Source organism: Sphaerodactylus townsendi, linkage group LG12 (genome assembly GCF_021028975.2).
Source record: "Sphaerodactylus townsendi isolate TG3544 linkage group LG12, MPM_Stown_v2.3, whole genome shotgun sequence".
In the NCBI taxonomy this organism is placed as follows: domain Eukaryota; kingdom Metazoa; phylum Chordata; class Lepidosauria; order Squamata; family Sphaerodactylidae; genus Sphaerodactylus; species Sphaerodactylus townsendi.
In genome coordinates, this window is record NC_059436.1 from 58,487,130 (window position 1) to 58,513,581 (window position 26,452).

General features: G+C 47.6%; 1 long non-coding RNA gene across 1 annotated transcript; it reads left to right on the forward strand.

Annotated features, from left to right (window-relative positions):
- The first annotated feature begins 6,858 nt into the window (after nt 1-6,858).
- LOC125441794 lies at nt 6,859-26,241 on the forward strand. The gene is made up of 3 exons (XR_007245907.1): nt 6,859-6,993; nt 12,047-12,051; nt 26,231-26,241. It is a non-coding gene; the product is annotated as an uncharacterized LOC125441794 (long non-coding RNA).
- The last annotated feature ends 211 nt before the right edge of the window (nt 26,242-26,452 follow it).

Consider the following 26,452-nt stretch of genomic DNA (forward strand, 5'->3'; position numbering starts at 1 on the left):
GTTGCAGCGCTGCATAGGCTCAGTGCCGCTCGTCCCATTCTTGCTTCCTTCCTCGCTCCGGGTCCTGGGACTCTGCAAGGAACATCGTCAGGCGGAATCATTGCATCGTCCCCACTTTGTGCAGGGTGCCGACTCCCATCCATGATTTGTGTTGGAGGGGAGCTTCTCCTCTTTCAATGGAGGAGAGGTCTACCAGAGTGTTCTCCTCGCCCAGCCATACTGCGCAGATCTGGATGCGGTGGAGTGTGAGAAAAGAGTTCCAGCATGATGTAAGGCTGGACACACTCAGACAAAGTTGACTTTGAAACAAAGGAACGAACTTTATTGATTTGTGTTGCCCTAAGATACAGGGTGCTGGAACTGAGGGTTCTTGCCCTCAGTTCCAATATATATACAGGTAGGAGTGGGCGGTCCTTCCCAGTGGCAGGAACGGGGAGAACTGGGAAACATAAACTTAAGTGAGGGTTGCAACCCTGACAGGCACCATCTGAGAAGACAGTTGTTCACCTCCACTGTGCTTCTCTCCTTCTCTGGCCTCTGTCCTTCAACTAGGAGGAGAGACAAGATGACAACCTGTGCATCAAGGTCTTTCAGCTTCCTACCCAGAGCCTTATAATACATTGTGATATCCTGAAAGCTGTGCATTGCAATGTCATTGGTTCCCACGTGGATGAAAAAGAAGTCTTGTCAGCCTCTCTGTTACATCATGAATTTTTGTTGGGTTTCTTAAATTAATATTTAGCACAGTAGCAGAAGAAAAGACCATCAGACAGTTGCTGGTTTTATATAAATGAGTTTACTTTCTATTAGGAAGGGTTTACATGGAAGAAAACAAAGAACAACTTTCTATCCTAAAACAAACTTGGTTACATAGCTCAGCACCATATGATCCCACATGGTTCCTACCTAGCAAAGCAAAGGTATTCCTCATATGTTCACCTCATGTGATCACATCATCAATGTGGCCTCATGTGTGAGAGACAAAGAAACATACTTTATAACTGCTGTCTACGTGACTAGTCTCACATAGGCAATGCTGGGGTTAGCTGACCAATAGCTTAATCAATGAACTGGCCATAAAACTCTGACCTCAGTAGCAAATTAGCATGCACATAGTTAACCCCTTCATGTCTGAATTATGACAGACACTTGTAAATACCAACAAACTCCTTCTCAAGGATTAGTTACAAGAAAATTGCAAACAAACTTTCACGAACATTTTCAAATTGTATTCTGGCTAGCGGCTTCGTAAAGATGTCGGCCACCATTTCTTCCGAGGGACAATACTTGTTGCTGATCAATCCCTCCTGTATCATTTTCCTCATTGCAGCAATCTTGAGTGCAATGTGTTTACTTCTTTTCTTGATGCCCTCACTCTTTATCAGAATGATGCAGGCTTGATTATCCTCAAACAGGGTGATTGGCTTAGGTTCATCTATGCAAAAGTCCTTCAGTAGGTCAATAATCCATTCCATTTCCTAACATGCAGTACTGGCAGAAAAGCATTCAGATTCTGTGGTTGATCGGGCCACCATAGTCTGTTTCTGACTGGTCCAGTTTATCAGGTTCTCTCCATAAAAGAAGATGTATCCACTTGTTGAAGCATAGTCCATCTTATTTTCGCCCCAGTTAGCATCCATATATCCCACCAGTTGTGGATTCTTGCAGGGCAAAATCTTTAGTTTTAAGTCCATAGTTTTGATGAGATATTGAGCCACTCTTTTGATAGCATTCCAAACATAGTGATTGGGTGAACTTGTCTTTCTGCTCAGAATTCCAACAGCTGCTGATATGTCTGACCTTGTAACTGTGCTCAGGTATAGCAGCTTTCCAATTTCTTCTCTGTATTTATGATTGTTTTCCATTGGCTCTCCATCTTCAAGATTTAGGTATTCAGGACTCATTGGTGTCCTTACTCCTTTTGCATCTTTCATATCCACATCTATAAAGTCCATAATCTTGGTTCTCTGGTTGAGAAAAAATCCTCCATCTTGGCTTCTCTCCATTTGTATTCCCAAATACTGTGTTGCTTCTCCCAGCTGCTTCAACAGATTGGTTCGATGTATTGGCAATTTCTGCCGCATCCTTACGGGTCTGGCAACAAACTAAAAGATCATCAACAAAAGTGAGGATGTATTGGTACTGTCCATTTTTCATCCTTGAGAATAAGCATGGTTCAGCTTGCCTTGCTGAAAGCCTTGTTTCTTTAGTAAAGCTGTTAGCTTCTCATTCCATGCGCTAGCTCCTTGCCTCAAGACATACAAACTTTTCTGAAGTCTCCACATAAAATGTTCATTTTGAGGCTTTGGAAATGCTTGTGGTAACTCCATGTAGATTTCTCCCTGACAGTTCTCCATTGAGGAAGAGGAGGAGGAGAGTTTGGATTTATATCCCCCTTTCTCTCCTGTAGGAGACTCAAAGGGGCTTACAATCTCATTGCCCTTCCCCCCTCACAACAAACACCCTGTGAGGTAGGTGGGGCTGAGAGAGCTCTGAGAATCTGTGACTAGCCCAAGGTCACCCAGCTGGCATGTGTGGGAGTGTACAGGCTAATCTGAATTCCCCAGATAAGCCTCCACAGCTCAGGCGGCAGAGCTGGGAATCAAACCCAGTCCCTCCAGATTAGATACATGAGCTCTTAACCTCCTGCACCACTGCTGCAGTCTTGATATCCAGATGCTCCATGTGCATCTTTCTTGATGCTGCAATACTTAACAATGTTCTTATAGTTGTGTGGCAAACAACAGGTGCAAATAATTCATCTTGCACTGCTTCCATCCATCTGTTTCTCTCAGGAGTGGGCAACTTTATCATTTCATACCAGCTTGTGGGCTCAATTTCAGATTGCAAATCAGCATAACACATGTTTGGCATGACCCCTTTGTTGGCTCTCTGTGACTTTCTCTCAGTGGATCAGTTATCTTCTTCCTCTGGTTCAGCCTGCTCTGTCGCCCCTTCTAACTGGACAATTTCCAGATCAGCTCTGGGTACAACAGTTGCTTCACTGACCAATTTTGAGAAGGTGGCGTTTTTAGCCTCTGGACCAGGCCTTGGCACTGCACAGCCCTGGTCAGGGACCTTCATCCACATACACAGCATCTGAGATTTCAACATCACCAGTTTCAGGGTTCAATATGCAGTACCCCCTCGAGAAAGGACACCAGCACACCAATCTTCACTCTGGGGTCTAGCTTTTGAGCCAAAACCTTTCAAATGCTTCAGTCCTGGCAGTCTACTATTCCATATTCCATAAGGACATTTTCCTGTAGAACTGGACAAACTGTGATTGTACAAATATGTGGCAGTGTTTACTGCTTCTCCCCAGTAGGGGTCTGGCAAGTCTGCTTGCATTAATAAACAGCGTGCAGTCTCCAAAATAGTCCTATTATATATATCTCCCAATCCATTATGGAAGAATTCACTCCCATTGCCACTGAAAAGAACTTCTGGGTACCAAATTTATTCAAATACAAATACAATACCTTTAATGGCATATAAAAAGTGGTAAAATGCAAATTATGTTAAAACCAATTGACTAAAATTTACACAAAGGTTTCACCCTTGATCCAAGTGCCTTTGTTAAAAACCTGGCAACTGATTCAGTAGTGTTGGGATGATGGTCACTAAGCAAGTATGAAACTATTTCCTTGTCTGATCTCACTGAAAATTTCTTCAAGATGGCCTCGAGAAAAAGCAACCGATAGACTGCCAAATCTTTACAATGAAGGAGCACGTGTTCAGTTGTTTCGGGTAGGCCCGCTGCGCAGGAACAAGTCCTGTTCTCCTGTGGGATGCCATGATATCTGCCTCTTGTTTGGGCAGTCGGTAGCACATTAAGCCGAGCAAGCATAAAATAATATCTAACGGAGATGTGGGATTGATTAAATTACTCAGATATTTAGCCATAAACCCGGCAATGGTGGTGAAATGCCATAAATGTAATCAATGGGAGAACAAGTTCTGCAGGCTTCCAGCTGTGAGAAGCTTTGCCCTTCAATGTCAAGAGTAATGCGTTGTTTCAAAACTCCGAAAGCCTGTCTTTCGATCCATCAGTAGGAGTTGGTCAAAAGATACACCTATGTTGTTTATTTGATTGATAATTTTGGTGTGCCAGGTGGAGTGGAAGTGGTCGCTTAACAGGAGGAATATGCTCAGACTGCCCGGGAGGGCTCTAGAAATGAAGGTGAAGCCAGTACTTTAAAGCAAAGAAAGCCAAACCGGGGAAAAAAATGCTCGTCTTGGCTCCGGGTTTCTAAACAAAGAGAGAGGCTTGGTGCGTGACTGAGTTGGGAAGACCCAATAAACGACGAAAAAACAAAGATTGAACACTCTCTAATTTCTCAGCGGTTTTTTCTCCCCAGATTGGGGCTCCCTAAAGTAATTGCGCCAGTAGCTTTCACGGCAATCTTCCGATCGCGGCCCGAAAACCTTGACCGCCTCTGGTGTGAAAAAATCTGGATATTGGCAACACTTTGGTTTTACTTGTATTGAGAGTCTGGTGGATATGAGAGGTCCAGGTTAAGGAATGGTGGAAGGTGATTCCTAAATATCTGTATGAATGGACCTGTTCAATCAATGTACCGTTTATTTTCCACGTGCTGAGTTTTTTTGAATTCGAAAAGATCAGCACTTTGGATTTGTTGTAATTAATCGACAGGGCACTGTTTGTGCAGTACATCGCAAAGGCTTGAAGTAGTCTTTGCACGCCCACCTTGGACCCAGACAGTAACACAGTGTCCCCTGCCTAGAGCAATGCACATGTGGGTCTTGGTCCCAAAATGGAGTGCGTGACTTTCAGTCTGAGATAAATGAGGAGCAAGGTCGTTTAAATAAAGATTGAACAGGAGAGGAGCAAGAATACAACCCTGCTTGACTCCCTTGTTAGAAACTATAGGTGAAGTTAGGCGGCCAGCACGACCACAACGAACTTGACAGGTAGTTGAGGAATACAACTGGCGAATAAGAAACAGTAATCTCTGGTCTATTCCCAACGCTGTCAATTTTTTCCCACAGCTGATTCCTGGGGATAGAGTCAAATCGCGCATTTCAGATCTAGGAAAGCCAAGAGGAGTTTCCCACCCTTGGGGTGGCAATATTTCTCCGCCAAATGATTTAAAACCAGACAATGGTCAAGGGTGGATTTACCTGTGGCATATCCTATCTGTTCCGGGCCTAGCACTGAAGAGGACCAGGCAGTGAGACGTATCATAAGGTACCTTGTGTAAAGCTTACTAGCCACTGAAAGCAAGCTTATCGGGCGATAGTTAGATGGATTTGATGGATCACCTTTTTTATGTAGAGGTACAATGATAGCTTCAGTCCAATACTTAGGGATACAGCCACTGTTATTAATTTTGGTAAACAGGGTAGCCAAAATAGGGGCCCAGAACTCCAGGAATCTTCTAAAGAGTTCAGGTGGCAGGCCATCAGGGCCTGGCGCTTTCCCTTGTTTTAGGTTAGATATAAGGGTGACCACCTCATACGCGAGCTGACAGGGAGGCCATTCTGGTAAATGCTTTGCTGCTCCAGTTGCACATGGAATATCCAAAAGTTCTGGATTGCAGAAAATGGCTGTAAAATGTGTCCTCCATGCTTCCACTGAAATCTGAGAACTGATGGTTGTATAGGGCTCGCCGGCACTTGAATTAATTATGCGCCAAAAGCTTTTGCTGTCTCTGGAGTTAAAGGCTTGATGGAGATTGTTCCAAATCTTTGTAAGATGTAATTTCTTTTGGTCTTTAAAAGATCATGATAGGACTTTCTAGCTGCGAGGTACTCTTTTGATAGCGACACTTTTCCTCTAAGTTCACAATGATGAAATAACTTCCGGAGTTGGGACTTGCTGCTCATACATTCTCCATCAAACCAGGTGGAAAGGATTCACTGGAATGTGAAAGTTTATGATGTGATTGATTACTGGAACCCTGAGTGGTTAGATAGGAAACCAGTTCATTATAGATTTGACAAACCTCCTCTGCTGTCCTTGCAGCAGTTAACTGTTGAAGAAAGTTAGCCATCCGATCATCAGAAATAGAATGAGCGACGTTTAGTTCAGTTTCTTGCGTCCAGCGAAGCCGGGCATAACAGGAAGACCCTTCTTCCTGGGCTGATTTGCTTCGAAGGGATTTGTTTATTAGTCTAAGAAGAAGGGGGAGTGCTCGCTCGTTCGAGCCATAATTGCAAAGTGGTCAATGTGGTTTGTTAGTTCAGGCGATATTATTACATAATCGATCACACTCACTCCACGTGCAGATCTAAACGTGAACTTTCTAGGGTAATCAAAGGAGGAAGACCATTTTAAAATTACCCTATTTGCTGATAGGCAAAAGGTCTATCAAATGGGAGCTGCTTGATTTATGGTGTGATCAGCTGGACAACCACTGCATTGAGATATGGTGTCAGATTGAATGTCATCCAAATTTAAGCCACATCTGTGACTTAGGGCTGAATCATTTTCTCCAATCCTGGTGTTTAGGATCACCAACAATGACTGACAGAGTGTCAGAGGATGTTCTTGCTCAAAGCGAAGAAAGTATGTATTGATGGAGATAAGTATTTGACCAGTTCTCTACAAGAATGCTTTGCCTCTTCATGCGGGTGGCAAATAAACATTTACTAGTAAAATTTCCAGATTGAGAACTACTTCGCGAAATCAATAGGGCTTGGGCCAAAGAAGCATGAACCCACGAAGTTTAGATGCTACTGCATTGATTGTTCTGCGTTGAGAGAAGACTCATTAGGGATACAAGTACCTGCTCTCATCCCTCCCTCTGGCTTCTTTTAACCACACTGAATGCTGGAATTGAGAAGGAGGCATAACCTGCAAGATGAATGTCGCTACTGGTCCAGGTCTCTTGTAATGAGATAATATTAAAACTGGCTAGAAATTTCATTAAATCAGAATCACCTGTGTGGCGGCACCACCCTGGTATGTTCCAGGAAAGTATCGATAGTGTAGGACATTTCTGGCGTCAGGCTGTACCGTCCAGTGGTGTGATCTGTGACTGAGGGTACTGTACACATCCATTAGATGAAATTCTGTTAACAATAGAGTTCATGTCTGGGTGTATTCTTGACTGTAGCCAGATAGCCCTTGAGTTTCTGTGGCACTTCATCCTTTGATTTCAACATGTAAGAAAGGCTGTATCTGCTCCCACTATCAATTTCTGTAAATATATACCTGGCTCCACCATAAGATGGCACTAGAGGCCCAACTAGGTCACAGTGAACCTTTTTCAAGATCTCCTTTTGTGGAATCACATGGTTCTTTTTGTGCCTTGGAGCAGTTCCTTTTCCTTTCAAACAAATTTCACATTTTTCTCACTCAAATCAGTCAATCACTTGCATGCCACAACTCTTGATATGCTGTCTAATTACAGTGGGCTACCCTAACATGCCATGCGTACACACAGGCAGTATGGGGGCAATTTCCCCTTCTCACTTGTAGCAGCTTATCATCATAGGTTTCAATATTTCTTAAGTAGAAATATGAATCATGTTTGTCTGCATTAAATTTCACATTCAGCTCATTATCAAAAATTTCGCATTCATTTTCTTGCAACGCAATCTTGCATCCAGATTTCAACATTCTTGGAATAGCTATTAAGTTGTCCAAGGCGGCTTGGAACGAAGAGGTTGAATGGGACAAGTTCCCCTTTCACATTCATGATTTGTATTTCCACATCTCCACAGCCTAGTGGTTTGAAAAAAGCTCCACTGGTCTGAATCAAAGTTTCATTACAAGGTTTTAATTCTGAAAAATATCTTCCTGTGTTTGCGATTATGACGACTGGCTCCACTATCAAGGAGAAATAAATTGATTTTTGTTTCAAGCTCAGAGTTGGTTACCACAAAAGCTTTTCCAGACCTCTCATTTCCTCTTTCTCTCCTCCTGGCAGGAAGGGGAGGGGATCTTTCACCTTCCCTTTCTGGCAGCTTCCTTTGCTTGCCATGATTTGCATCTTTATAGCTTGGTTTCTTTGATCTACATGCGTTTGCATAGTGGCCCAACTTTTTACAGGAAAAACACCTTTTTTCTTTTTGGGAAGAGGCACCTTCCACCTTTAAAGCAGAGAACTTTTTGCTTACTTGAATGTCTCTGAGTTCAACCTCAGCATTTCACAGGTAGCTGATTGCATAATTGACATCCAAGTGGTCCCTGGCTTCTAACTCAGACACTCTGTTTTCAAAGCGTGGGGGTAGGCTGACAAAGACAGCTGTAAGGAATTCATCATCTGTCAGCTGATAACCAGCACTTGTAATTTGAAAAAAATGATATCTTGCATTGCTACCAAGTGGTCATCTAGGCTGGCATGTGGGGACATTTTTGTTGTGTACAAGCACTTCCTTAGAGATCGTATATACTGTGGCGATTGCATAGAGTATCTGTCCTGAACTGCTTTCTATAGGGAGCATGCTGTCTGGCAACTTAGAGTTAGTGCAGCCTCCCTTTCGCCAAGCGTGGAAGAGATGTAAAGCAGGGCCCTTGCATCATCCTCCCTGAACTGACTGGCTTCCTCCCCTTCTTGCCCTGGGGGATCTTCATTTAAAAGGTAATCAATATGCTGAACAGTTAGGCTCTGCAGCATGCAACTTCTCCACAGAAGAATTTTTTTCTAGCTTATGTAGTGCAGGCAAACTGGGGGCTGGATTTTGACTCACATGCCCCCTGACCCTGGGGGAAGATGCATGGCTTGTTGATCCATTGGTGGAGGAAGAAGCAGTCCCGGCATTTGAAGCTCTGAATGTCGATATGATGCCAGGCAACTCTTTGTTCTTCTTGCCCATCCGATCAGCACTTTGTAAAATCAATGCTGCAACACAGCAAAAAAGAAAAAAAACTTTTTTCTGTCCCCCTTTTAAAAACTCACAGCAACTGATTGCTTAAAGGAGGTCCCTTCAGTGAATAAACATTATTCGGCCCATAACCTTTATTGGGTTTCTTAACTTAATATTTAGCAGAGTAGCAGAAGAAGAGACCATCAGAAGAAGGGGCTGGAAAAAGGCCTGAAACCCAGTGTTTATCCAGGATTAGTGATGAAAAGCCCACCCTCTGATACTGAAAGCAAGACTTCAGGTGAGGAGGGGGATGAGAAGGTGGCTGGCTTGGCTCAGGGAGATGGTGCTGATCTGGCCTAAAGGGCACCTTGGGGCAAGTTGCGAATATTGGTGCCAGCAAACAGGTGAGTTCCTCTTTCTTACTGAAAATGACTTTAAAAACCTCCTCCGCAGATGTAGGGGTAGACTTGTGGGCAGTAATTGATTGGGGTGTGGACATTCTTTGATCAACCCTTTTGTGGCAGCAGGGTTAGGATCGCAGCTGATGGACTTAAAGGAACCCATTTATTTTGAGCAGATGGACGGCTAGCACATGGAAGCCACTGCTCCATTGCTGGCCGAAGTGGGGTCTCACTGGGAATGGATACAATTTATTGTGGCTATGGTAGCTAAGCACTCATTGATCTTGGGACTAACTTGGTTAGCCAGACATGATCCTAAAATTAAATGGAACCAAGATATCTTATGGTTCAGCTCTCAGGAGCAGCAGTGGCATAGGAGGTTAAGAGCTCATGTATCTAATCTGGAGGAACCGGGTTTGATTCCCAGCTCTGCCGCCTGAGCTGTGGAGGCTTATCTGGGGAATTCAGATTAGCCTGTACACTCCCACACACGCCAGCTGGGTGACCTTGGACTAGTCACAGCTTCTCAGAGCTCTCTCAGCCCCATCTACCTCACAGGGTGTTTGTTGTGAGGGGGGAGGGCAAGGAGATTGTAAGCCCCTTTGAGTCTTCTGCAGGAGAGAAAGGGGGGATATAAATCTTCTTCTTCAACATGGAGGAAAAAATGCAGACCCAGAGGATCTCCAAAAATTCGTTCAAATTGTACACGCCTCTTGGGGAGATATCTCAAAAGCTCTACTAAAAGCCAAGAACACTTACAAAAAATACACTGATGCCAGGAGGCAGAATGTACAGTATACGATAGGAGATCTGGTGTATATGTCTACCAAGAACTTGTGGTGCCTACAGCCTAGCTGCAAACTGAGCTATAAATATTTGGGACATTTCACAGTGGTGATAAATGAAATGGCTGTAGAGGTTAATGTGCCTGATATGTATCATAATGTGCATCCTGTTTTCCACAGTTGCCTACTGGAGAAAGCAACCCTGACGAACTGTTAGCATCTCACTACGCAGGCCCCATATGCTAAGGCAGTGATGGCGAACCTTTTCGAGACTGAGTGCCCAAACTGCAACCCAAAACCCGCTTATTTATCGCAAAGTGCCAACATGGCAATTTAACCTGAATACTGAGGTTTTAGTTTAGAAGAAACGGTTGGGTCCGAGGCATGCGTTACTCAGGAGTAAGCTTGGTGGTAGTCGGTGGCTTTCCTTTGAAGCAACCGTGCAACTCTTCCAACGGGTGAACCACAACCCCAGGAGGGTTTACTCAGAAGCAAACCCCATTGCCAGCAACCGAGCTTACTCCCAGGTTAAGGATCGCGCTTTAGTTCTTCACATGAAAATCAGTGGGGTTTAACAGAGCTTAACAGGGTGACCTACACTGCTTCCCCAAAACTAGGTCTTAGGTTTAATGCTATTAATCAAGCCCAGCAGCCCAGGCCAGCCTAGATGTGTGTGGGGGGGGGGGCACTCTGTTTGCACATGCCCACAGAGAGTGCTCTGAGTGCCACCTCTGGCACCCATGCCATAGGTTCTCCACCACTGTGCTAAGGAAAGGCCATGAACACCATGAAGTCTCTAGAATACTGGCGTCTTGGCTAAGTATCTGAACTTTTCATAAATCTTACTCACTCAGTCCTGTTCTGGGGTAATGTGTTTTTTTTTTGGGGGGGGGGGAGTATAATGTCCTGAACCTCACTCAGCTCCTGCCATCTTTCTTGTTACTGGGGCCCTTCTTGCACTTTCGGCCTGGGAAAGAGTGTTATCAAGTCAATAATGTTTCCTGCTTTTAGAATATGTGAATTGGGTGAATTGCCTAATTTCTTCCCCCTCCCCCCTTCTCACCTCCTCCTCTCTAAGAATTGTGAATGTACACTGCCTGAGTAGTGTTTTGGGGGAGGGTCTGATTTATTTCTGCTGGGAGCACATAATCTGTTGCTTGTAAGGGTCTGACCAGTTCAGACAATAAAGTTATCAGCCTTTCCTATGCTTGCCTTCAATAAAATAAGAATTATACTTTTAAAGTACTGGCTCCTGTTTTTGAGGCAATCCTGGGGTTGTGACACATTCATGACAAGGAAAAGATCTTGAGTCCCCCAACTAACATATCACTTTTAACCTACCAGTTTGACTGCATGTCCAGCTGAGTATCTTGAGCCACAGACAAACTGAGACAGTCCCATGATTGCCATGGTGGCCATGAGGTCCACAGCTGAACCATTAGAGTCATCCTTAATGCGGCAATCAAAATCCCCCAGAACCACTGCAGTGGGAGCCTCCAAGGCTGCCTCCACCAGCTCAGATTCTTCTTGCATAGTGTGAATATAAACTAAAAGATGTTGGGTTGGCAGGGTGACATCCTCTTGACTTCTGGGCCATCAATTAGCACAGATTTATTTATTTTATTTTTGTATGCATCTCTCACTAACAACTGTTAAGGTAGATAACAACTGTTGTGGGAAATGGCCATGGGTGGTGAAGAAACTGCTGGCATCTTATCAAGATTCCTATAGTATTCCTTCTTTACACAGCTGTTCTGGTACCCTTTGCTTTCCTGCCAGGACCATACAGGACTGCAACTTTAGGGTGGCATGTTAGCCTGGCACAGCAGTTGGTAACATTGTATTGATTTGCCTGCCTTGGAAGAGTGACTCGTTTAATAGAACTGTAGAAGATAATTAAATCAATTACCAAGTCTAATAAAGCTTCTGAGGGTTTTAATTAAAGTTTTTAATTAAAATCACAAGATCTGGTGCTCTTTTAATATTCAGCAGCAAGCTCCCTCCCTTCCTCTCCCCTGGAGGATTGTAACATTCTTTGTTGAGATTTACATGACCTGGTTCAATTAAGTAAGGCCAGGAAAGTAACTGTCGGTTTTGCCAGATGGGAGATGATGTATCATTCCTTCTGATGATTCCTTTTCAGAGAAGGATTTATGCCCAGGAAGCACATTAGGTCAGGCTGGCCTTCCAAGTGGAACTCAGCAAGAGTTGCCATTCAAACCCTGCAACCAGAGAATCTTTTTCAGCCCTCATAGCTTTGAAGAAAAAGGAAGTGAGGAAACCATGCATGGAACACATGGTAAGACAGAAGAAGAGAAGAGTTTGGATTTATATCCCCCCTTTCTCTCCTGTAAAAGACTCAAATGGGCTTACAATCTCCTTGCCCTTCCCCCCTCACAACAAACACCCTGTGAGGTAGGTGGGGCTGAGAGAGTTCCGAAAAGCTGTGACTAGCCCAAGGTCACCCAGCTGGTGTGTGTGGGAGTGCACAGGCTAATCTGAATTCCCCAGATAAGCCTCCACAGCTCAGGCAGCAGAGCGGGGAATCAAACCTGGTTCCTCCAGATTAGAGTACACCTGCTCTTAACCACTACACCACTTCTGCACAGAGGGGCAGAAGGGCAGGAGCATCACTCTCATCCTCAGCATCTGTCTGCCAGCCTGTCAGGCCTGTGCCATGCTTGGCCTGGCAACTCACACATATACAGCCTGGGTGCAGATGGCCTAGCTATTATCATTGCCCAAGGCCATGGGGCCTCTTTTTGCTTGCAAGTAACTAGCTCAATAGTGCTTAACTGATTCTCCTTATCTGCCTTCCTGAGGAATAAACTGCCTGTCCCAAAAAAAATGTCTCTTTCTCACTGTCCTTTCACATGCTGATGTTATGGGAATGCGAGGGGGGATTCTGGGTTGAGTCAAACTATAAGCTACAGGTGTATACCAGGGGCCAGAGAGCCAAATCCCAGTTTTGGCTATCTGGCCATTGAGCTGACACCATTCTAATAAAGCTCTTGAACCATTCTTGAGACTTGTTATTGACTGGAGTAACAGACCCTTACATTTAGCCGAAACTACTGCATCCCCTTTTCTACCCCCAGACCTACTCACAGTATGGATGGGCAGAAAGAAAACCAAACTTCATCCAATAGTGGGTCGGACAGCAACGATGGAGCTGCTGGCGGGGAACGACTAGTCCCCCTCCTGTGGGATGTTTTCACCCCTGCCTCAGATCGTGGATTGGAAACCCTAACTGGAGGGTTTTGGTTGGGACCACATCGGCCACTCCCCAGGGTGCCGGGACTCATGGCTGGGACCAGCTGGCCCCACCCAACGCTGGGAGCAGGAACACAAGGGCACCCTCAGACCCAGTGACTGATGGGATCTCCAGTTCAAGCATGGCAGAGACCAGGATGCCAGGAGATGGCGACGTGAGGCCAAGGTGCTCCAGCAAGAGAGGGACACCCTCCAGAGGGAACACAACCAGATGCACCATGAGATGAGGGCCATGCAGTGCCAGATGACCAACCAGGAACTTCAAAACCTACAGGGTCAGACCCCGGCTCAGGCAGACGTCACAGACGGTGTTGCCTGAGACCGAGGAGGAGAAGGTAACTGAAGGTGACTTTCGACGGGCCCACCCAAGAACCTGCCCTACTTTCTGGTCCAACTGGGTGTATGCATGTGGATGATGGATGAAGAGTATGCCAATGATGCCAAGTGAGTGTGCGACATTGGGGCACTCCTTGAGGGGGAAGTGGCAGTTTGGCTAGTGGGGTTTTTCACAGAGGATGCCCCTGAACTACATGACCTGGATCACTTCATGGTATACCTACCCCACCACTTCGAGGACTCCTTTCTGGCAGAGAAAGCAAGGGCCCCTTCTACAGCACCTCCGCCAGGGATCCAGGTAAGTGGCCAACTACAGAGCCAAGTTCTGCCAGCTGGCAAGCAGCCTGAGAAACTGGCCTGAACAGATCTTCATACACATGTTCAAGGATGGTCTGAACCTGGAGATTCTGCAGTGGACCCTGGTGTCAGGAGACCCTGACACCCTGAGGGATTGGATATGCCTGGCCGGAGATGCAGAGGCCCATCTGAAAGAAGTCCAGAGGGCTAAGCAGCATAGAGGACCAAGCCCCCGCCATCCTGCCACCAGAGGTGCCGGAGCCATAGTGTGCAATCGCCAAGGGGCTGAGGAGACCATCTACGCTTGCCGCCTCCATCTCAGCCTGTGCCTCCACTGCAGGGAAGTGGGACACCTAATTGCCAGCTGCCCAGAGAAACTACGCACTCAAGCGGCGCCCACGATTACACCATCTGCCCTGAAGAAGTAGGGGCCAAAGAAAGGACCCAAGTGCCAGCCCTCCCCTCAAGTGGCCATGGCATTGGAGGAAGCCCTGTCATTGGATGAGGAGAGCGCCCCGGAGACATCTGACATTGGGGAAAGCAGCGAGCTGTCGGGAAACGATGACGACCTGGCCTAAAGTTCGCCAACAGCCAGGTTGACCCACCAGGCACCAATCATTGGGTGAGTGATTTTTCCAAACCCCTGACTCTCCCTATCCTTTTCCAACCCCAAACGGCAATCCCACATAACCGTGGGGGCCTTAATTGACTCCAGGTGCTCCAGGTGCCTGATGCACCCCACTGTAGTGGAAGGGCTAGGATTAAAGCTCAAATGGCTCAGAACCCCCATGAACTTTGAACAAATGGACAGGAGCCCCATTGCTGGGTCCTGCTCAACCCACAAGACAGAAACAGTATTGGTCAAGCACGGCTCACATTGGGCGAGGAGGCAATTCATAGTAGCCAAGTTGGAACTGTAAGGTTGGGGTGAGTGTGTGCGTTCCGACCTTGAGAGGTTCCCGCCGAAGGCTTCTGGCTTTCTGCCTAGGAAGGGGAATTTTGCTGTTTTAGGTTATCTCTTACTTGCTTTCTAGTGTGTGTGAAACTGCCTTGTTTACACTGTCTTGGTGGGAACCTGTTTTGACACTCTGTAAAAGCTGTTGGCTGAGATCTAGGGCTCCAGATCTCGCATCGTCTGTATTTGACTAAGAATGCCAGTTCAATAAAGAACTAAGAATGGTTGCTTTTGCCTGGACGTTACTGGTTCATTACATTATGCGAGATCTCACTTCTCAGTGTAACTTTTGACTGCTGTACAAGGTTACCTGATGTCTCGCCATGGGCTGCCACCCACGGATCCAGATAAACTGGGTTTCAGGGGTCCATTCAACTCTGAATATGAGATTAGGACAGATACCCCCAAAGAGGGTCCTGTCTCTTTTCCCCCTGACTCCGCCACTGCAGAGGATTCTGATCTGGGAACAGAGCCTCTGTCCTTGGTTGCCTTATCCCGACTTCCTCTCAGCCAGAGTGTGGCCTTCCTTGGGTTGCAGGAACAGGTCGAACAGGCTACCTTGATGGCTACCCGCCGAACTGTATCAACAGATTGCCTCTCTTTGCATCGGGAACCTGACGATGCAGGTGGGGCTGCCATGGATCGTGCCCCCATGGAGATGCACATTACCATGCACCGCTGCATGGTTTACAAACCAGTCATGAGAGTTGTGACCAAACAAATTGGGTTTTCCACCATTCATGGTATGACTCATGGATTGATGGAGAGGTTCCTGGATCATTATTTTGAAGACCCTGCAGTGACCAGTTGTTGACAAAGTACGGGGCCTCAACCTAAGACCGCTCAACAGGAGCTCCGTCACAGAGAATCTTCAGAATCGGAATCTCCCCCACAGGGCGCGCAAGCCCATTGGGTAGCAGACGACAGTGACGATGACCACTTGGTGAATGTGGATGCTTCGCACCCTGGCTAATTACCTGCAGGGCCTGTGGTGGGGAAGACCTCAAAGAGCCTCCTGATCCTCCGGGAGCCAGTTTGTCACACCATGGAGATGCAGATGATCCAGGTTGGTTAAGACCTGGTAAGGAGCTTGACACATATAGCCTCCATGCACAACATGCAGCTCTGGAAAGAGCTAAACGTGACTGGCAAGAGGCCCGGGAAGCCTTGATTGATGATCGTGTTCATCTGCGGTTTCAACTGTGGCAAGAATTTGATCGGGAGAGAGAAGCTCTCTACTTTCAACTCCAAAAGGATCGGGAGCAACAGGAGCATGAATTGCTACAAGCAGCAGAGCAGTCCAAGCAGGAACTGCTCCAGGAAGTGCAACAGTTACGGGCTTTGCAACTGCAGCAAACCGAAAGATCTGCCGCGCAAAATGCTGAGCGCATCCAGATTCAACAGGAACGTGAGGATTTGGAAAAACAATGAGCTGCCCTTCTCTGGAAGGAAAGGGAGATGATCAATATGGAAGCACGGGAACGGGTTGTTGCTGTGGAACTCCAACAAGAACTCACCATCCAGGCTGCCATGAGGTCGGACTGCTGATGCGACGCGTCAAGTCAGGCTCATCCACGAACCAAAATCCAACGGCCCGTCCGGCAATCCACGGAAGATCGTCCCAGCAGATCGCAGCCTAGACATCAGCCTCAACCTGGACCGCTGCTGCAAGCCACACTAATCCCTCAGGTCCCTCCAGGACGTGATTTTCCTCAACCTCGCATTCCAGCTCGTTTCGATGGGATGGCGTCCAAGCTACCCTATTTTATACTGCAACCGGATGCCCATATGCAGGAATATGATGATATGTATCATTCTGAATGGGAAAAGGTGAGGGACATTGGCTCGGTTCTGGATGGGGAGGCGGCTGAATAGTTCATGGAATTGTTTGAACTGGACGCTGAGGAATTGAACTCAGTGGCTGACTTACTTCAAGGGCTGCATCTCCGTTTCGAAGATAGAGACGTGATTGACAAAGTGAGGAAAACTCTGAAAACCATCCGACAGGGTAATCGACCCTTTGCTGATTTTGCTCATCAATTTTGGACTGCAGCCAGCAAGATTCCTGATTGGCCTGACCACATGAAATGTGAGTACTTTTATGAAGTCGTGGATCTCGAGATTCGTCGGTGGGCTGTCATGAACAATGAACCTCGTACCATAGCAGAGTGAATTGAAGTCAGAACTATCATAGCTGGCCGGCTTAATCGCTCCAAGGGAACAGCAACCAAAACCGAACCACCCAAACAAATCAGGGTGCCAGCAAAGAAAACAGCTGGAAGTAACACCACCTCCGAAACAACCTCCGAGCGACGTTGCCGGTTGGGTTGGGTTTATACTGTGGCGATCCAGGACACATGGCTGCCAACTGCCCAAAGAAGGCTAAACCCGGCATTGTGGTCCCGCCTAAAAAGGCAGCTGCCAAACCACCATGTCGTTTGGCTACCCCGAAGGCATCTCAAGGTGTTTCCAAAGCTTTGGCTGCAGAAGAGTTGGATTTCCTGGAGGTGGAGGAAGAGGATCCAGCCAAAGTCAGTCTTTCTACAGCGGTCCCTGAAAGATCTGAGCCTCCTAAGGATTTGGGGAGTGAGGGTGGCGCCCCATTACTTTAACTAATGACCCCCATTACTTTAACCTTGACCAATCCAGCAAAGAACACTCACATTCTTGCACGAGCCCTTGTGGACTCTGGCTGTTCCCATTGCCTTATGCACCCACAAATAGCAGAGGAACTTGGACTAGAACGTATCCCCTTAGCCCAGGGGTAGGGAACCTGCGGCTCTCCAGATGTTCAGGAACTACAATTCCCATCAGCCCCTGCCAGCATGGCCAATTGGCTCTTAAAGGGCCAATTGGCCATGCTGACAGGGGCTGATGGGAATTGTAGTTCCTGAACATCTGGAGAGCTGCAGGTTCCCTACCCCTGGTCATGAGGGCCAATTGGGTTCTTAAAGGGCCAATTGGCCATGCTGACAGGGGCTGATGGGAATTGTAGTTCCTGAACATCTGGAGAGCCGCAGGTTCCCTACCCCTGCCTTAGCCAAACCCATTCCATTCACCCAAATGGATGGCAGCGCGTTGGGAGGGGGAGTGCCAGCCCATTTTAAAACTAAACCCATACAGTTGTGCAGAACACTGGGAGCGTCATAGTTTCATCTTGGCCCCGGTGGCAAGACATCCAATATTTCTGGGTATGTCCTGGTTGGAAGCACATGACCCCACCATCCAATGGGTTCCCCGTATCATACGTTTCACTGATCTGCGTTGTGGGGACCACATGTGTGAAGGGGACCCACCCGAAATGACTAATACTGTTTCGGCTTCAGAAGTTGCTTCACATCTGGAGCTGCCCGGAGTACATAAGCACTATTAGGATCTTTCCAAGGTGTATGTGAAACAAAAGTTTGACCAATTGCCACCCCACCAGGATACTGACTATAAAACTGAACTAATTCTGGATGCCAAACTTCCCAAGGGAAGGATTTATAGGATGAGTCTGATGGAGGAGGCTGAATTGCAGGCGTTTCAGGATAAGAATCTGGCGAGAGGCTTTATCTGAAAGGCGACCAAAAACACTTACGCTGCTCCTGTCAGGCTCTGGAACGTGGAAATAACAGAGACCGTAGGAAAGTCCTAAAGCAGTTTATTTCTACAACGCGTAGAGTAACAAAGAAAGCTGAATCTAAGCTCTCCTGCTTAGATTCAGAGATTATATCCTTAAACCCCCCCATTTGATCCACACCAAATGTGCTTCACAAATTGTATAACATTTGCACTACAGAGCTTCAAGGAGCCTGGGAACATTCACACCTTGCAGGAGAGCTGGCACCAGGGAATTGCCAGGGAGTGGAGAGGGAAACAGGAAAGCATTTACAGGAAACATTTGCAATTCTTACACAGCAAGATATCTGGGCACTGACAGGCTTGGTCCTGACATTCTGCCCCCCTTAAGACCTCCCCCTCCTCCTGGGCAATTGGGGTAGGCCCGGTGAAATGCCTTCACCAAGCGAGGGGCCTGAACATGTTTGGAATCAATCCACTCGTTGTCCCCAACTGGGAAATGAGTCCATGCGATCAAATACTGTAGCCGCCCACGGTGCACCCGAGAGTCCAAAACTTCCTCCACCTCGTGGTGCGGCTCCCCCCGCACTGTTATCGGAGCCGGTGCGGCCGGTTGAGGGTGCCAGTCATCCAGAGGGGGTGCCCTTTTGAGAAGGCTGCAATGAAAAACAAGATGCACAGACTTCAAGTTTTTTGGCAACCGTAATTCAGCTGTCACATCATTTATCACTCTGAGTACCTGAAAGAGGCCTATGTACTTTTCCCCCAGTTTCCTACACCCCTGCAGTCCCCACAAGTTCTTGGTGGACAAGTACATCCAATCCCCCACCGTAGGAGTCACTGGTTGCCACTTCTTGTCAGCCTGCCGCTTATACCCCTGCTTCGCCTTCTCCAGGGCCTGCTGCATCGGTCCTCATGCTTGTTGGATGGACTGCACCCATTCCTGAAGCTCTACGGGCCCCTGCTGAACCTCCCCAGGAAAGGAAGCAGCTTTGCCGTTTGACGGAGATGACCTCAAAGGGGTTTTTCCCCGTGCTGCTATGCACCGCGTTATTATAGGCGAATTCCGCAAAAGGCAGCAGGTCAACCCAATTGTCTTGCTGGAAATCAATGTAACACTGCAGGTACTGCTCAAGAGTTGCGTTCGTTCGTTCACTCTGACCATCTGTAGCGGCACAAAATGCCGAGGAAACAGATAGTTCCGTGCCCAGCAGCTTCAGAAAGTGCCGCCAGAACTGCGAAATGAACTGCCCGCCATGGTCTGATACTATCTTATCAGGAGCAGTGTGGAGCCGGTAGATGTGAGTTACAAACAAGCGGGCCAACTTGCTCGCCATTGGCAGCGAGGTGCAGGGGACAAAATGCGCCTGCTTTGAAAACAAGTCCACCACCATCCAGATCACCGACTCCACTCTGCTGGACGGGAGATCAGTAATGCCATAACCTTCCCCCCGGGGAAGGATCTGGCAGCCGAGACAAAGCATCAGCCAGGCAATTGGCCTTCCCGGGGAGGAAATGTAGAGTGAACTTGAAGTGGGAGAAGAAGTCAGCCCAACGAAGTTACTTGGCGGACAACTTCCCCGGGGCGCAGAGCACCGCCAAGTTCCACACCTCGAACGGGAGGGCCGCACCCTCCAGCCAGTGATGCCAAGCAGTCAAAGCACTTTTGATTGCCCTCATCTCCTTTTCACCAACCGTCCAATGGCGCTCAGCCCCCAAAAACTTGCGGGAAAGATAGGCGCAGGGATACAACCTCCCATCCTCCCCTTTCTGCAGTAGGGCTGCGCCCATAGCTTTGTCTGAAGCGTCAATGTGAACAACAAAGGGCTTGGAGGGGTCGCCATGGCGTAAGAGGGGCTCCTATGTGAAGGCGTGTTTGAGTGCCCGAAATGGCGCCTCACATTCTGGCGACCACAGCAGCGGAGCTGATGGCCTCGTCGCCCTGGCCCCTTCTCCATCGTGCGTAGCAAATCAGTGAGAGGTAGCACCAGTTGGGCGGTATAAAATCCCATATAAAATCCCGATATTTATTTATTTATTTATTTTATTTTTTAAACTTTTATACCGCCCCATCCTCTAGGGGCTCTGGGCGGTGATATAAGTTGGCAAAGCCCAGGAATGACTGCAGCTGGCGCTGGTGTGGGGCTCCTGCCACTGCACCACATCACTAACCTTACCCGGGTCCATCTCCAACCCCTGGCTGGAGATCTGGTAACCCAGAAAATCCAGCCGCTCCTTATGAAAGTCACATTTAGAAAGCTTCATGAACAGGTCATTGTCCAGGAGCCGCTGAAGCACAGCCCGCACAGTTGCGACATGCTCCTCCTACGACTGGGAGTAAATCAGTACATCATCCAAATACACTACCACCCCCTTCAAGATAAAGTCCTGGAGCACCTCGTTAATCAAACACATGAACGTTCCCAGGGCCCCGGATAATCCGAACGGGAGGACGCGGTAGGCGAACTGGCCCAGCCTCGAGTTGAAAGCGATCAGGTGCTCGTAGCCTTTGGCGATCCGCACCCGGTAGTAGGCTTCTCGCAAGTCCAACTTAGTGAATAACTTTCCCTCACCTAAGCAACTAAGTAAGTACTTGATTAGGGGGAGGGGTGCTTGTTACTGGCAGATACCGCTTCCAGTCCCCAGCACACAAGCACAAGGAGCCATCCTTTTTCCACACGAACAGGACAGGTGCGGCAAAGTCACTGGTTACCCGTTTTATAAAGCCCCACTTCAAATTTTTGTCCAAAAACTCCTGGAGCGCCTGGGTTTCCAATGGGCTCATGGGGTAAAGACAGCTTTTCGATAGCTTAGCCCCAGGGAGCAACTCGATCTTACAGTCAGTCTTACATTGGGGCGGCAGCTTGTTGCACTCTGTCTCTTCGAGCACCCTCCGGAGGTCCCGGTAGGGTCGAGGGATAGCCGAGACATCCAGTGTGCTCCCAGCCATCTCGTGGGAGACCCCCGCCTGCATCTGCAGGGGTCCAGATATATGGTTGCCGCAAGGGGGGTCAACAAATTGAATAGAGTTGGAGGGCCAGGAGATATCCGGGTCGTGGTCTCGCAACCAAGGCACCCCCAGCACCAGGGATTATTTGGCCACCTTCACAATGATGAACTGCCGCTCCTCCCAGTGACCCCCACATTGGAGCAGGACCGGTTCTGTCCGATGCGTGGCTGGTGCACCCCCCTTTGAAGGGAGCTGGCGTCGGGTGCGCATCAGGCCACATCGCTGTCGTTTCCTGCCAACTCCTTGCTGGACTCGGGGCCTTCTCCCCCTTAAATGGATCCTTGAACTGCTGCCGCAGGGCCATCATGAAGTGGGGGAAGGAACGCAGTTCGGGCACCTGGCTCTTGTAAAGTCCCATGTACCAACTGTCCGCCGCTCTCTCCAGGAGAGCCCCCACCTCATGTACCTGCTCGACCTCATCCTCGTAGTTGCTGCCGTGCTTCTCCATGTGCGCCTTGACCTGTATAAGGAAGTAGGCCAGCTTCTCCATCGTCCCGTCAAAATAAGCCTTCACACGCCACTGCCTCTGCGGTGCCTGTGGCGGTTGTGGCCTGGTCGGCCCAGTGGCCCTGGCTGCCCTGGCGGCTCGTTGTTGGGGAGCGCGGGCACCAGCCGCTCCCCCTCCGGAGGCTGCGGTGGCAGCAACTGCAGTGGATCATGACGATCCCGCTCTGCCGCCTCTGCGCGGGCCAAGAGGAGTTCCATGTTGCGCCGTAGGAAGTGTATCTCCTGCCGCATTTCATCTCGCTCTCACCGCCAGGCAACCGCACCTCGCTCAGGGGCCCATGCCCCTGCTCGAACCTGGGCCTGCAACCACTGGCTTTGCGCCACTAAGTCCCACTCCGAATAAATGTTCTGATCTATGGGCTGCGTGAGCCAAGTTGACGCATGCCGCCCAGTCGCCTTGCCCCCCGGCCCACTTGCCGAGAGGGGACCCACGCGTAGGGCGATACCACACTCTCCCCACCGCTGGTGCTCCGCATGGCACCCAAGGAAGAATCGTGTCGGTCGGGGATGAGGGCATTCTTCTCATCTCCTGAGCCCTGGTCGCCGGGCTCCTCGTCCTTATCTGGGACCAGTCCCTTCATCAGTTTTGCCTGTAAGGGATCCGCTTGTCTTTCCATCCTTTCCGGCCATGGATCTGAGTATGGGTCAAACTGTGAGATTCAGCTTAATGTCAGGCTCTCGAACGTGGAAATAACAGAGACCATAGGAAAGTCCTAAAGCAGTTTATTTCTACAACGCGTAGAGTAACAAAGAAAGCTGAATCTAAGTTTTCTCGCTTAGATCCAGAGATTATATCCTTCAACCCCCCCATTTGATCCACACCAAATGTGCTTCACAAATTGTATAACATTTGCACTACAGAGCTTCAAGGAGCCTGGGAACGTTTGCACCTTCTTGCAGGGGAGCTGGCACCAGGGAATTGCCAGGGAGGGGAGAGGGAAACAGGAAAGCATTTACAGGAAATATTTGCAATTCTTACACAGCAAGATATCTGGGCTCTGACAGGCTTGGTCCTGACAGCGCCAGTGTTGTTTGTTAAGAAAAAAGTTGGCTCCTTAAGATTGTGCACTGATTACAAGGGTTTGAATGCTGTATCGATCTACAATAAATACCCCTTGCTGTTGATTAAGGATTTATTAGATGCCCTAGTATCAGGTCGGATATTCACCAAGTTGCATTTGTGGGAAGCCTATTATAGAGTTCGGATTGCTGAAGGCTTTGAATATCTTACAGGGTTTAATACTAAGTTTGTTCAATATGAATATCTTGTAATGCCTTTTGGATTCAACGGGGCTCCATGGGCTTTCATGACTCTGATCAATGAGGTGTTGCAGGATTTATTGTTCAAAGGAGTTGTGGTGTATTTGGACGATGTGTTGATTTATTCAGACAATGAGGAGGAGCATGTCAAATTAGTCCAAACTGTATTGCAGCGGCTCCTCGATAACTCCTTATTTGTCAAACTGTCCAAGTGTGCTTTCCACCAAGAGAAACTGGATTTTCTTGGCTACAGGGTCTCGGCTAAGGGGTTGGAAATGAATCCTGCCAAGGTGGAGGCAGTGGTTAATTGGCCCGCTCCCTCATCTCGCTGGGAACTACAATTGTTCCTGGAGTTTGCAAACTTTTATCGTGATTTTATCCCGCAATTTGCTCAAATCGCCTTACCTTTGACTGACTTGTTACAGACTAAGGGCAAGGGACAACTAGCCGCAAAACCAGGTGCCCCCCTTAATTGGTCCGACAAGTGCCAGGACGCCTTTGAACAACTCAAAACCACGTTCACCATGGAGCCGGTTCTGGCCCATCCTGACCCTTCCCTTCCTTTTGTTGTTCATGTGGATGTTTCCAATAAGGCTCTAGGATCAACCCTCTTACAGAAAAATTAAGTTGGTCAACTCGCTCCTTGTGCCTACTTGTCCAAAAAATTGTCTGGCCCTGAATTAAATTGGACAGTAGGAGATAAAGAGACTGCCACCATCAAGGTAGCCCTTAGTACTTGGTGTCATTGGTTGGAGGGGGCAGCATACCCTTCTCAGGTTTGATCTGATCACAAAAACCTGTCGGCTCTCTCAACCCCCACCAAAATGTCCGCTAAACAGCTATGCTGGGAGGATTTCTTCTCTCGTTTCCACTTTACAGTGCCTTTCCCCCCCGGGAAACCAACTGATTAGCGGATGCCCTCTCCCGCCTTCCTAAGTGGGTGGAGGCCTCATTCCACGCCATTCCACGGACTGTTTTAACTCCAACGCAATTGGGTTTGGCTTTCACCAGGGCTCAAATGCGAGCATAGCCTAGTTCAACTCTGCCTTCAACCCCACTGCCCACTACACCCTCCGCCCACATTGACATTGTTACACCCTTTTTACAAGACCTCCTTGCCATGGGGCGGAGTCCTGTTCCAGATAGTGAAACTGATCCTTTGTTGGTTTTGAAGGATGGGGTGTGGGGAAGAGGGGACTGTTGGTATGTTCTGCCTTCCTTATGTAAGATGGTGCTACTTGCTGGGCATGACGCTAGACAGGCGGGTCACTTTGGATTTTAAAAAATGCTTCATTTGCTACGCCGCCAATTCTGGTGGCATTCCATGCATAAAGATGTTGAAGCATACGTAAAGGGTTGTCGTACTTGCGCAGAGGCCAAATCCGCTCCTGGCAAGCCCCATGGTTTATTACAGCCTACTTGCCTCCTACCCATGGCAAGTTATCTCCATGGATTTTATCACGGATTTACCCTAGAGTCATGGCAATATGGTTCTATGGGTGGTGGTGGATCTATTTTCCAAATGAGCCCATTTTATACCCTGTTCCACTATTCCTTCGGCTCCCAAGTTGGTGAAGATGTTCATTCAACATATCTACCATTTGCACTTCGCCCCCACCAAGATAATTTTGGACAGAGGTCCTCAATTCATCTCCAAATTTTGGAAAGCCTTTTTAGGACTACTGCTGTTTTTTGTCATCTTCCAAAGTAGGCTTAAAATGCCTACTAAACTGCAGTGCAGATTACTGTCATGTAAATAAGCTGACGCTCAATTACGACAAGTCAAAAGTTATGATCTTTGCAAATGTAGCTGGAAAGTGAACAACCATATCCTAGAGCAAGTAAGCCAGTTTAGATATCTAGGGCTTCTATTCAGCTAAAACCTATCTTGGGTCCCCCACAGCAAACAAGTAGAGAACAAAGCTAAGGTGAATGCTGCAGCGATTCTCCAATTTTTCTGTTCTAAAGGACATCAATTTGTCCCCGCTGCACTGAAAATCATCAATGCAAAGATAATTCCTCAGCTATGGTGCCCCAATATGGATCACCCAAATTAAATCACCTTTCGAGTCAGTACAGGCATACTTTTTGCGAAGAATTTTAGGGTCACCAAGGTGTGTCCTTTATGACACCCTACGTAGAGAAAATGGACAAAATACCATGGAACTGATGGCATGGACAAGAGCTTTTAAGTACTGGACCCAAATTCATTTTGAGCCCAGACCCAGTAGCTTTATACATCAACTCTTATCAGAATCTGCATCTGTGAAATGGTTGGCTGACATAGATAAGAAACTTAACAACATGGGCCTGACAGCTGACCAGTTCCAAACTATGTCTGCCATCAGAATTCATAAAGAAAATAAATCTGTTTTAGTTGAACGAGAGAAAATGGAAATGTTGCAGGAGGGGGGAGAAAGCTGCTCTCCACAGGCCTTGGGAACTGTCCGATCAGATCACTGTGCCAACTATCTGTACATTCTGTGCAATCCCAAACAACGCAGAGCATACACTTTGGCTCGTTTTAATGCTCTGCCTAACGCTATGACTCTTAGCAGGTATAATAACACTCCATATGGGAACAGGTTATGTCAATGCAATATGGCTGTTGTTGAGACTGTTCAACATGTACTATTGTAATGTCCAATATACGAGTCGTTATGTTCTACATACATCTGTCCATTGATAGAGAGCTCAAATGCTGTCAGGCTACCATCTGTTATGAATTTTCTACTCAACAGTTCCTGTGATTTTATATGTGAGAATGTTGCAAATTTTTTGAGGCACTATTTGGCCAGGCGCAATCATTGCCTACATAGTAGTAACGGCTAAATTATTTTATGTGTGCGGTTTACAAGGCGTGGTTGTGAATGTTCAATGTTGTTTTAATGTATTTTAATGTTTTAATGTCTCAGTTAGTAGATAAATGCCCCTTTTTACTAACTCTGTAATTTATAATGCCAATAAAGGCTTTGGAATTGAACTATTGGGGGTCAAACCGGCGTTGGCTTCTCCGTATCACGTGCAAACCAACGGCCAGTCGGAACGTACCAACCAGACATTGGAGCAATACCTTCATTGCTGTACCAACTACCATCAGGATAATTGGGCTGACTTGCGGAATATGCATACAATAATGCGGTGTACAGTAGCACTAAAAAACCCTTTGAAGTGGTCTCTGGATGCTCTGCCCCACCGTTCCCCTTGTTGGGCTCCGATCCCTTGCAACCCCTGGAATTTAATGACTGGATCCAAACCATAGTTAAGGGTTGCGACTCCATCGGTATAG